At 44.8% G+C, this 12,823-nt stretch overlaps 1 long non-coding RNA gene across 1 annotated transcript in view; it reads right to left on the bottom strand.

The window, feature by feature from the left end:
- The window catches only part of LOC116087752, a 29,029-nt gene extending 19,420 nt beyond the window's left edge, over nucleotides 1–9,609 (bottom strand). Inside the window, exon 1 of the long non-coding RNA XR_004117618.1 lies at nucleotides 9,553–9,609. This is a non-coding gene — a long non-coding RNA (uncharacterized LOC116087752). The remainder of the gene's footprint in view (nucleotides 1–9,552) is intronic.
- Nucleotides 9,610–12,823: the final 3,214 nt, after the last annotated feature.

Raw genomic sequence — 12,823 nt, forward strand, 5'->3', positions numbered from 1 at the left:
GAGGAGGAAGAGGAAGAGAGACAGAGAAAGAAAGAGAGAGAGAGAGAAAAGAAGAAAGGAAGGAAGAAAAAAAGAAGGAAAAAACTAGTGAGCAGACCTTTCAGCAACATGACATATGTCTACTGAACATGACATAATAAAATATGATAAGACTCGGCACAGATTCTCATATTGCAATTGGATGAGCCAATCCAGTAAGAAGAAAGGGTCTCAAGTGCAGGCAAAAGAATCAGAGACACCCTCTGTTCCACCCCTCCCAAGAACACCAAGCTACACAACCACAGGTATATACAAAAGAATCAGAGACACCCTCTGTTCCACCCCTCCCAAGAACACCAGACTACACAACCACAGGTATATACAAAAGAATCAGAGACACCCTCTGTTCCACCCCTCCCAAGAACACCAGGCTACACAACCACAGGTATATACAAAAGACCTAGCTCAGTTCCATGCAGGCCTTGCGTTTGCCATTTCGGTCTCTGTGAGCCTCTCTGACCCCTGCTTAGTTGATTTGGTTGCTTGTCCCAATCCATCTGGCTACTACAAATCTTCCTCTCCATCTTCTACAGGGTTCCCCGGCTCCTCTTAGTGTTCGGTCATCTGTGGGTTCCTGTATCCGCTCCCATCAGTTGGTAAATGAATCCCTTGGATGACAATTGGGCTAGGCACCCACCTACTCATCTGTGATGATGGCAGAATGTCATCCAGAAGCATTTGATTGACTTTTTTTTTTTTGCCAGTCATGTTTGGGTGTTTGTGTTGTCCCGCCTCTGGCTCTTGGCCTTTCAGGTCAAGGTGCAGGAAACAAACTATTCATAAGGCTAAGCTGCATGTCTAGCAGTAGATGGCCAACAGAAAACAAACTGAACAGCATTTGGAGGTTTCTTGTCTCTTAATGTATATCAGAGCTTCCCTTCCTTCCTTCCTTCCTTCCTTCCTTCCTTCCTTCCTTCCTTCCTTCCTTCCTTTCTCCCCCTTCCTTTAAAATTGTTTTTAATTTTATTTTTTATCTGCTTTCTCTTATACCCTATGAATCTTTTGCATATAGCTTCTGGTTTTGTGATTTTTATGGGATTCCTGAGTGGGTCTCTGCACCTATACCTGGTTCTTGTGACTTCTCTTGAGCTCTTTTCCTTTAATTTGTTTGTTTTGTCCTATCCTGATGTGTTTGCTTTCATTTTATTTTATTATATTTTATTGTTATCCCCTAAAAGCCCACTTGTTTTCTAGTGAGAGACAGAACGCACATGTGGATCAGGATGGGAGGGGACTTGGGGGGATGGAAGAGTAGAGGTGGGGAATCATAATAACCAGGATCTATTAAATTAAAAAAAAATCTGTTTTCAATAAAAAGGAAAAAAAGAAAGAAAAATTCAGTTAAAATGTTTTCATTTGAATACCTCTGCTTGTGTTTGAATACCCTTGCTTGTGTGTGAATACTCCTGCTTGTGTGTGAATACCCCTGCTTGTGTTTAAATACCCCTTCTTGTGTTTGAATACCCCTGCTTGTGTTTGAATACCCCTGCTCATGTTTGAATACCCCTGCTCGTGTTTGAATACCCTTGCTTGTGTGTGAATACCCCTGCTTGTGTTTGAATACCCCTGCTTGTGTTTGAATACCCTTGCTTGTGTGTGAATACCCCTGCTTGTGTTTGAATACCCCTGCACATGTTTGAATACCCTTGCTTGTGTGTGAATACCCCTGCTTGTGTTTGAATACCCCTGCTCGTGTTTGAATACCCTTGCTTGTATGTGAATACCCCTGCTTGTGTTTGAATACCCCTGCTCGTGTTTGAATACCCCTGCTTGTGTGTGAGCACCCTGGCTTGTGTGTGTTTGAATACCCCTGCTTGTGTGTGAATACCCCTGCTTGTATTTTGCCTGTGCATTGTTGAAGTAAGCTCGTCTTCCCTGCTTAATCACAGTATTTGAAAATGCCTTTGGTTTTAAAATTATCTCTAATGTTGCTCCCATGCAAACAGTTTTGCCCAATAAAAAGACACTTTATTTTAGGTGTAACACTCTGCACTTCGATACATATATATATTTGTCCCTATACATTTTGAAAACACGTCATTTTCTCTGTATAACACAGCCAGCAGTTTAGCTTTTGTTCCAAGCCCCACATTTGAAACCACAGAACTCAGAGGAGATTGAGACAAGGTTCATCGACACGCAGCTTTCTATTTTGAAACAGGAAGCCAGCCCACACAGGAGCGAAAAAAACACAACTGATAGAGAGATTTATATAACAATCTTCCCTTTACATAATCAAATCTAGCAGCAGTCGAAGGTAAATCTAATAGAACTCCAACCTTTTCATCACCTCAAAGCCGTTTACTGTGTGCCTGTGTGCACACAGTGTGTGTGCAGGGGGGTGTGCTATGGTGTGCCTGTCGAGGCCAGAACAACTTAGTTGCGTCAGTTCTTCCCTGCCACCTTCATACGGGTTCCTGAGATGGGACGCAGGTCTTTAGGCTTGCACAGCAAGTGCCTTTACTCTTTGAGCCATCTCTCTGGTTGCCGTTCACCATTTTCTAAGACACCAGAGTTGCTTCTTCTCTTCCTCCTCTTTCCTCCAGAGGCTGGAAACAAAGAAGCTGTGAAGGTCTGGGATGTGGGCATGTTGTGGGGAAGGGTATGGGTAGGATGAGGTATTGGGGGTGATTTGGCTGTAGGGTGTGTGGTAGGGTTATGGATGCTGTGGAATATACCTTTGTGTGTATATGCCTGTGTGTGTGTGTGTGTGTATGTGTGTGTGTACATGTGAAGATATGTGTGTGTGATGATATGTGCATATGTATGTGTGTGTGGTAGAGTGTGTGGATGTGGTAGGGAGGGGTATGTGTATGTTGTTGGCTGTTTGTGTGTGGGGTATGTGTTTGTGTGGGTGTGTAGGTGTGTATGATGATATGTGTGTATGTGTGGGGAGTGTGGGATGGGGTCTGTGGTAGTGTCTGTGTGGGAGTGGCATGTGGGATAGGGGAGTGAGGGGCATGGGTAGGGTGGAGAGTGGTGGTGGGGTGGGGACAGAATGTGATTCATTCCCATTGTACAAATTGGAAAGGCTTAAGTTGAAGTGGATTGTTTGTCCAGAGTTTATCTCCGATACTCCAGAGCCAGCACTTGAATCTGATGTGTTTGATTTCTTAAGCCACATTCTTCTTCCTAAAACTAACTTTTTATGAATGGGGGGCACTTTAGATTCATTGCTATGGGTAGTCTGTGTGTATAGATATGTTCATGTGTATGTGCACTATTTTACAGGCACGTGGAAGTTAGAGGATGATGTGGGCTTCCTTAGTCAGGGTTTCCATTGCTATGAAGAGACACCATGACCAAGGCAACTCTTATAAAGACAAACATATAAATGAGGCTGGCTTACAGTTTTGGAGGTTTAGCCCATTATCATCAGAGCAGGAAGCATGACAATATGCAGGAAGACATGGTGCTGGAAAAGCAAAGAGTTCTACACCTTGATTTGCAGGCAAACAGGAGAGGACTGTCTTCCAGGTAGCTAGGAGGGTCTCAAAGCCCACCCCACAGTGACATACTTCCTCCAACAAAGCCACACCTAGTCCAACAAGGCTGTACCTCCCTGGTGGCACATTCAAACCACTACACGGGCTGGCTTTCTCAGTTTCACACTGAGCCTGGAGCTTACTGATTCAGTTAGACTGACTGGCCAGGAAGCTCCAGGAATCCTCCTGCTCTCACGGCCCCGGTGTGGGGATTATATGACTTTAGTATGGGTGCTGGAGATAAAACTCAGACCTATATGCATGAGCAGCAAGCACTTAGGAACGATATGTAGATAACTTCATACTGTATAATGACTGATCTCCGTAGTGGAGGCTCTTGTTCTCTTAGATGTCCAGGCACAGGGATACAAAAGGGTCACGATGGTGACTCATGACTTAATCTCAGCATTGGGGAGGCCAAGGCAAGAGAAACATCAAGAGCTTGAAGCCAATCTGTCTCCACATGGAGTTTGGTCTACACAGAGAGTTTCAGGCTAGCTAGTGCCACATAGGGAAGACTGTGCTTCTGAAAATCAATCCCCAAAACACTACCATGGCGGGGGTAGAAGGAAGAAGGAAGGAAGAAAGGAAGGAAGGAAGGGAGGAAGGGAGGAAGGAAGAAAGAAAGAAAGGAAGAAAGAAAGAAAGAAAGAAAGAAAGAAAGAAAGAAAGAAAGGAAGAAAGAAAGAAGGAAGGAAAGAGGCTTATTGTTATGTATGCGGTATCTAGCTTGTAGAGACTCACACAAACAATACAGCAATGCAAAGAGACAGTGAGTCCTGGAAGCTATCTACTGTCTTAGTCCAGAAAATGGGGACTTGGTTTAACAGAAGTGAAAGGCATCATTTGCTTCAAATCTGTTTTCTACAGGTAGGGATGCACTTCCTTAAGGGGCTCCTGTGTCTGCCAATGGATGCAGTGATACCATGCATGGCAAGTGGGGTGCGTGCCTCTCTCCTGAGAGAGCACCAGGACAGGCAGAGGGTATATGATGGAGGCGACCTCTGTGGAGGGGAGCGTGGGCCCAGAAGTGCCCTGTCAAAGCCTCAAGAGTATCTAAGAGAATGGTTGTGATTTCATGGTAGGATTCTAGGAAAGCCTGGAAGGAATGTGGAGCAGTGGGGCATCCAAAAACATCTGCTGAGCTGACCTGAGTGGAAGGCATTATGAATGGGTATCACTTGGGTGGTCTCTTACGAACTACAGCTTAGTTCATTCTGCGTCTTAGGCAGTGTCCACAGAAGCTTCTTTTCCAATCATTGGTTACTTAGGATTTTAGAATAATAGCGAGCAACATCTGCAGCGAGTTTGCATTGTATAGGAAGTGCTTTTATGTATTGTGTATAACTCAAAATAAATGGACTCCTTCAGAAGTATATGTATAAATAAGTTAAGACTATAAAGCCTCCCTCTCAAGTCAGTGGAGTAAGGGGATGGTGTGCAGTGGAGTAAGGGGATGGTGTGCTGAATCTTTTGACTGTGTGAAGGGAAGACAGCAATCCCATCCAAAGCAACCGCAGACCCGGAAACGGAATGAAAGAACCGAGCATGCCCATGTTTTGACAGCATTTACTTATCAGCTCTTTGAGTTTTACATGGTCAGGTTAATGCCAAGTCTAGCAGCTTTCAAAGTAGTTGAAAGTAAATCTAATAGACCTTCAATGTTCTCATTGATGTGTTGGAGCGGCAGTTCATGTCAGAACATACCACACTAGGCCCAAATAGTTCCATGTGTAAGAGGTTTAATTGAGAGGGAGTGGGAGTAGTGGTGCGGAAAGAGAGGAGAGAGAGAGAGAAAGAGAGAGAGAGAGAGAGAGAGAGAGAGAGACAGAGACAGAGACAGAGACAGAGACAGAGACAGAGAGACAGAGAGAGACAGAGAGAGAGAAAGAGAGAGAGAGGAAATGTTCCCCCCTATATATATGGGTTGTGACGTAGCAGCCACAGGTAAAGGTGAGAGGTGAGCCCAATAGATTCTGAAAATATGGTGGCTGTTGCCCTGGCAACAGGTCTGTGGACCTGCCCACGTATTGCCACAGACTTTGGATGTCGTAATGCTAACACTCATCCCTTCAAAACCGTTCAGTGTGCACGTGGGGTGAGGTGGGGTAGGAAGTGGGTGGTGGTGGCATGCTGTGCCTGAGGACAACAGAGTCAGTTCTCTCCTTGCGTCTGGATGTAGGATGCAGGTCCCTGAGATGGACCTCAGCTTGTCGGGTAGCACAGCAGCAGCTCTCTGCTTCCCTGTCATCATTTTCTAGGTAGGTAACCAGAGTTGTTCATTTCCCGCTTTCTCTAATAGAAACAAAGAAGCCACCACGATCACCTGGCATTTCCAGCTGCCTTTCTCAATAAGATTGCTTTATTTTCCTTTCTGGCGCTATGGCAAAACACTCTGACCAAATCACCTTCTATTTTAATTTATATTTCCTTGTCCCTGCCAGTCATTGAGGAAGGTCAGGAACTCAAGGTAGACACTTGAAAGGACTGCTTGTTCTTCTACACAGCATGACCTCAACCCAGGGAACTCACAGCCGGGCGAGTGCAACAGGCACCATGGAGGAACGCTGCCTGCTGGCTCACCCACTCTGCTTACAGTCTCATTCTTTCTTACAGAACCCAAGAGCTCCCGCCTAGAAACGCTAGTAGCTATAGTGGGCCGGGCCCTCTTACATCAAATCATAAGCAAGACAACTCCCCACAGACACACCCACTGGCTAAATGGAATCTCTCCCATCAAGGTTTCCCTCTCAGTTGGCTTCCAGACTGGGTCCAATTGACAACCACTGCTAATTTGGATACCCTGCCCCTTGTCAATTTGACACGTTTCGGAACTGTAACCTTTCAATTGCTTGTCCTTAAGATTTCACCTTGATGTTTTGATATAAAACACCACACAACTTTAAAATTCCTCTAGAGAGGCAGCACATGCCCTTGACCGCTGAGCCCTCTCTCCAGCCTCCTCTCTCACAGGTTGTTTTTTTTAATGGTATTTTTGCTTTGTACTTCAGATATTTTGGCTGTGATATATTGGCATGAGTTTCTTCAGTGGTCTTGTCTGTTTAGGGTTTGAAGCGCTTCTTGTGTTTCTGTATCCGTTTCTTTTTTCTTTTCCTGCTATGAAGTCACTGACCATATGTCTATGCCTTTAGAGTATCTCCATTCCTTCTTCTGACCTGTGTACTCTTAGGTGAGTTCCTGGAGGGTTTGGTTATGTTCACCCCATGCCCATTACTTACAACGAATGTATTGTTCTCTCTGTCCTGTCTCCCATCACTGGCATCCATCTTTGCCTTGCTCAGAGTGGCCGATGCTTCCCACCCTCTATGGCATCCATTTTCTGTTTGCTCAGGTCAGACAATGCTTTGCAGTGTTTCCTTTTTGATTAAATGTAATCAGATGACTTCTCCAGCAGTCTCTTCGCTTCTTTTTTTAGAGCCACAGTTTAATTGCTGAATATTTCCTCTACATTTTAAACTTTCTCTCCCAAATTACCAAGCATCTCTTTCTCTTTGCTACTTTTCCTGTCAATGCCTGAACTGACTTCCTTCCCCCCTCCCTCTCTGTTCCTCTGAGTCCCCTAAGGTGGACATTGATCCACTTAAAAGTCGGGCAGCATCTTTCTGGCATTTCAGACACCGTGTTTTCTTTGGTTTCTGACACTGAGGAGCTATGAGCACGTCAGGGTGTCTTGTGTGTTAGTATCTTCGTGTGTTATCACCTTGGCCTTGTGGTTTTGTTTCTTGGTTTGTTTTGCACATGTTTTTGGGTGGGAGCACCCTCCAGTTTTAATTATTCCATTGCTTACTGTTTGTTTTTTTTTTGAACCTGTTTTGTCCAGCTGCTTGTCTTCATTTGGCCTCGGTTGTGGAGTATGGGGGCCGGCTGCCTTGACAAATACAGCGCTCTGACAGCAGACCTAGTCTTTTTATTTTATTTTAATTTTTTATTGGTTATTTTCTTTATTTCCATTTCAAATGTTATCCTTCTTTCCCAGAAACACACTATCATATCCTCCCTCCTCCTGCTTCTATGAAGGTGTTCTTCCACCCACCCACCCACTCCCACCTCCCCGTCCTCGATTCCCCTACACTGGAGCATCTATCAAGTCTTCATAGGACCAAGGACCTCTCCTTTCATTGGTGCATGACAAGGCCATCCTCTGCTACATATGCAGCTGGAGCCATGTGCACTCCTTTATTGATGGCTTAGTCCCTGGGAGTTCTGGGGGTCTGGTTGGTTGATTTAGTTGTTCTTCACATGGGGTTGCAAACCCCTTCAGTCCCTTCTCTAACTCTTCTATTAGAGACACCTCACTCAGTCCAATGGTTGGCTGCTAACTCCCACCTCTGTATTTGTAAGGCTCTGGTAGGGCCTCTCAGGAGACAGCCATATCAGGCTCCAGTCAGCATGTACTTCTTGGCATCTACAATAGTGTTGGGGTTTGGTAACTGTATATGGGATGAATCCTCAGGTGGGACAGTCTCTGGGTGGCCTTTCTTTTAGTCTCTGCTCTACACTTTATTTATCTCCATATTTGCTCCCATGAGTATTTTGTTCTCCTTCTAAGGACAAAGCACCCACACTTTGGTCTTCCTTCTTATTGGGCTTCATGTGGTCTGTGAATTGTATCTTGGTTATTTGGAGCTTTTGGGTTAATATCCACTTATCAGTGAGCACATACCATATATGTTCTTTTGCAATTGGGTTTTCTCACTCAGGATGATATTTTCTTGTTCCATCCATTTGCCCACAAATTTCATGAATTCATCATTTTTAATAGCTCAATAGTACTCCATTGTGTAAATGTACCACATTTTCTGTATCCATTCTTCTGTTGAAGGACATCTGGTTTCTTTCCAGCTTCTGGCTATTATAAATAAGGCTGCTATGAACATAGTGGAGCATGTGTCCTTATTACATGTTGGAGCATCTTCTGGGTTTGAGCAGAAAATACTTGTGCATTTCTCTCGTGCTCCTCATAAGGTTTGGAGACAGTGGCACTAATGTATTTATATTGGTAATATGGTAGTTTATAGATGTTTAGGGCTAAAACTATCAATAATTAAGTAGCAAGAGGAGGAGGGAATAGTAAAGAGAAAAGAAGAAATTACAAATGAGAAGGAAAGTGTATGGCTTAGTGATAATGTCTTGTAAAGTGCAGTATGGTGCAATGAGAGGGGTTACCTCAGCAGGCCCATGCTGAGGTGGTCCCCTTCCTCCAGAGGTACCAAGCATATGGTGGGTTGAGTCTAGAATCGAGCTTATTTGGGGGCGTGAGGAGGGGGTTTGAGAAGGAAATAGAGACAGAGACAAAGAAAGAGACAGAGAGAGAAGAGAGAGAGAAGAGAGGAGAGAGAGAAAGAGAGAGAGAGAGAGAGAGAGAGAGGGAGAGGGAGGGAGGGAGAAAAGAGGAGGCCAGCCAGAAACATGTAGAGAGAGGGAGGAAAGGGTCAGAGAGACAGGGAGAGGCCAATGGGCCCTTTTTATAGCAAGCCAGGCCTTCCTGGACAACTGTTGGGTGGAGACTAGAAGGAACACTAATTTGCTAACAGTTAGAGCTAGGATAAACAGTACAAAAGGGTCTCAGAGTAAGTCAGGGACAGGACCATCAGAGAAGCCTGCTCAGGCAAGATACTGATTTACACAGCCTACGGAACCACCCATGTGCAGCAGTGTAAACTTTGAAGAGTACATATAAATAAAAGATATTAAAATAAATGAAATAGAAGGTGCTGGACTCAGTCACTCTCTCTTCCTGGTTGGGGTGGTGCTGATGTTGAGTTCCCTTGCTGTCCCTGCATTTGGGAGCACTCTGTGGAGACCTGTGGAGCTGTGTTAGTCAGTTGCAGTAATGCAAACAAGTTAAGTCATGGGTTGTGCTGAGGACTGAGTTCCTGCTTCAACTCTGTGAGACTCACTGCCGTCCAGGTACAACTTTACCACTGGTGCTCTGGGGACTTGCAGTTCACATCAGATATTTCCTGTGAGGGTGTGGTGTATGGAAGACCTTCCCATCTCAATTCACCTTTGGCACCAGGAGGTCTCTCTGTGGCTGCCCTGGTTGAGGAGAAATTCAACACACACACACACACACACACACACACACACACACACACACACACACAAAGCTCCCATGTGACATTTGTCTCTCTCTACAGCTTGCTGTACTTTGCACAGTTTTCCAGGCTCTGCTTCTCTCCAAAGATGAGACAGTTTCTCCTCAGCCTACCCATGTCCAAGAGGGGACTGTCACTTGACATAAGCAGCTGGGTGCCCCTGGGGCTGTCCTGGCTGCTTCTGCATGGCCCTCCTGTGCTCAGGTCTTTTTCTTCAGCCTTTTCACTTACAGGAGTATGACTGGGTTTTATTCCGATGCCTGTGTCTCACCACATTTCTCAGTAGTGGCTTCTAATCCGTTATCTTACTCAGAAGATGATATTATACTATGATTTTGTAACACATCGTCATGGGAGAGACTGGGAAAAGTCAACAAAGGGTTTCTCTGTAGTATTTCTTAAAACTTGTGTGTGAACCTATGATTATCTCAACAACATTTCAATTAACAGAAGGATTAATCAAGATACTATTTAAATGTCAAAATAATTATTGTGGGTATGGGTAAAATTTATTACATCCGCCAATCTTTTTAATTGAATTTCTACCTTTTTTTTTTTTTTGTAGCAAGAGTGAAAGGAGATAGATAAGACTGAGAACACAGCAAAAATTAACAAAAGAAGAATGAAAATAATTAAAAGTGCACAAGTCCTTTCATTAAAATGAGAAAGGAGACTTTTCCATGGTGGAGTGTATGTCTACTGCTGACTCCTGTAAATTAGTCAAGGGTTGGTTTAATGTGCTCTTAAGAACTTGAAGAATACACTTAGGAGTTAGCCTGAAGTACCAGTTGCCTGCTTCCTAAATCAATCATGAGCACAGCATCTGCCAATCTTTCTCAGAAAGATGCTATCCCCATATTTTGGGCCGGGAGCTCGAAAGGATGGAACGATTCAACACGATCAACGATGTGACTCTGGTAAACTGCTGCTCTGTGCTGGAGCGCATGCCTTGGTGTGTTGAAGTCCTGGCCTCCAGAACTCTCAAAAACATGGTCCTTTCAGAATCTGCCCCATTAAATGGAGGCCAGACTAGATCACTGGTCCAATCTGATAGGACTTGGGTCCTTCGAAGAAGGGGAATTTGAGGCACAGAATCAGAATTGTGCAGAGGAAAATACCACACGACAACATAGAAACCAGGTGCTACTGTGCCACTTTCATGAGAAGGCATAGACAAAGGTCCTGCCACCACAAAGGAGGCATCTATGATTGACTGGTGGAGTCATTCTGCCCAGGTCTAGCCTAGTGAAGCAGTGGTTTATTGAACGATTTACAGGACAGGTGAAAGGGTGCTTACAGGAACATGGGTGCCTGCAGGCAGCTGCACTGCTGACAAGCCCAGTATGAGGGACCGTTCCCAGAGGCTGCATCCCCAGTGCCCCTGAATGACTGGCAGGCATCTAGGTCAGTGGAACAGGTCCTGGTAGAAGGCAGTACAGGTGAAGTTGTCACCTTGCACTGTATAAAAATATGACATTCAAAAAAACTTAACAAAAACTCGAAATATATATTCTTGCTGGGGAGTATGGTTCCAAAACAGTCTATAGCCAAGAATCTGGAGTCTTACAATAATTGGCAAGTTTCCAAGGAAATTCTGCAATTGCAGAGAAGTGGCAGGAGCGGGGATGTGACATAAAGAGTAAAGGGGACAAGGAAGGCCACAGACAGTTGACAGCATGACAGCAACAATAGAACAGCAAAAAACCAGAGAGCAACCCACAGGCTGGGGAGACCGCTGAGCCAGCTCAAGTCTGACGCTCAAGCCGGAGGACTAGAATTTGACTCTTCCAGAACTGGTGCGCTGCAGCCTGTATCTGCTGTCCAGGTGTTCCCGTGCTGAGCTGGGAGTGGAAGACATGGAGAATCCCCAGAAACTCCTGGGCCAGCTAGCCTGGAATACGTATGCATTCAGCAGCTAACGAGATATCCCAAGGACACCCAAGAGTTGTTCTCTGCCCTCCTCAACTGCACTGTGATACAAAGGCACCCTTATATGAATTTTCATGTAGGGGTGGGGGTGGGGGTGGGGTGTTGCACATGCATGTGTGCACACGTGAGCCCCCCCACAAATACACACACACACACACACACACACATATGAGAGAGAGAGAGAGAGAGAGAGAGAGAGAGATCCAAAAACCAACCTTGCATAATATTGATAGTTTGTCCTTGATTGTATTAAATTTTATTTTTATTTTATGCGCACGGTTGTTTTTCCTACTTGCATGTCTGTACTTGCAACAAGTGCATGCCTGGTGCCTGTAGAGGCCAGAAGAGGGCATAAGAGTCTCTCAGACTTGAGTTACAGGTGGTTATGAGAGTCATGTGGGTGTTGGAAATTGACCCCTGGGTTCTCTGGAAGAGCAGTCAGTTCTTTAAGGTCTGAGGCATCTCTCCAGTCCTGGTTCTTTCTCTCATTATCATCCCTTGCGTGTTCCTGAATTGGTCTGCCACTGAGCTACAGCCCCATTACCATTTTCTTTTAAAGAAAGATTACTATACATCAACCATGATTTTATTTCAAAGATTTACAAAAAAATGACCTGAAACTAATAAAAGAGAGAATAAAAGTAATAAGACCATGACAATGAAGCATCTGAGAGGTTTGGGAAGGACAAGTGATGGATGTTTAAGCTCAGCTAAGGCAAGTCACATCACCACTGCAGCCAGGATAAAGTTATGAAACACGGCAAGAGAGCCGTAAATCAGCTATGTGGTAGATTTAAGCATGTTGCGAGAAGGCAGTACTTTAAAAAATGAAAGGTCTTGTTAAGTGAGAACTACTTAGAAAAATAAAAATGCGTAACACCGAGGATCTTCACATAAGCAGGTAGAAAACCTTCACCAGTGATGAAAACCTCAGACTCGAGTGTGTTCTAAGTCATCATAGCACACAGGGCAAGCACTCTTCTTCCGATAGCTTCAAGAGTGTAAGTACCTTGGAGTGAAGAGTCCTCCATGAGTGGGCTGGTGCCTATGTGACTCACGTTTTCAGAGCAAAGGTTTAGCCTCCAGGAATCCCAAGGGTCTGGGCTCAGCCTCCTATCATTGATATGCCAGGTAGAGAGAGCTCAGCAGTGCTGCAAGCAGAAGTCTGATCGATAGACTGTAAACGGGAGACTGATCCATAGACTGTAAACGCAGTGGGAAGAGGAGCAGGGTGAGCCCTCCCATCCCTAG

This window comes from Mastomys coucha, unplaced genomic scaffold (genome assembly GCF_008632895.1).
Source record: "Mastomys coucha isolate ucsf_1 unplaced genomic scaffold, UCSF_Mcou_1 pScaffold13, whole genome shotgun sequence".
Classification (NCBI taxonomy): Eukaryota; Metazoa; Chordata; class Mammalia; order Rodentia; family Muridae; genus Mastomys; species Mastomys coucha.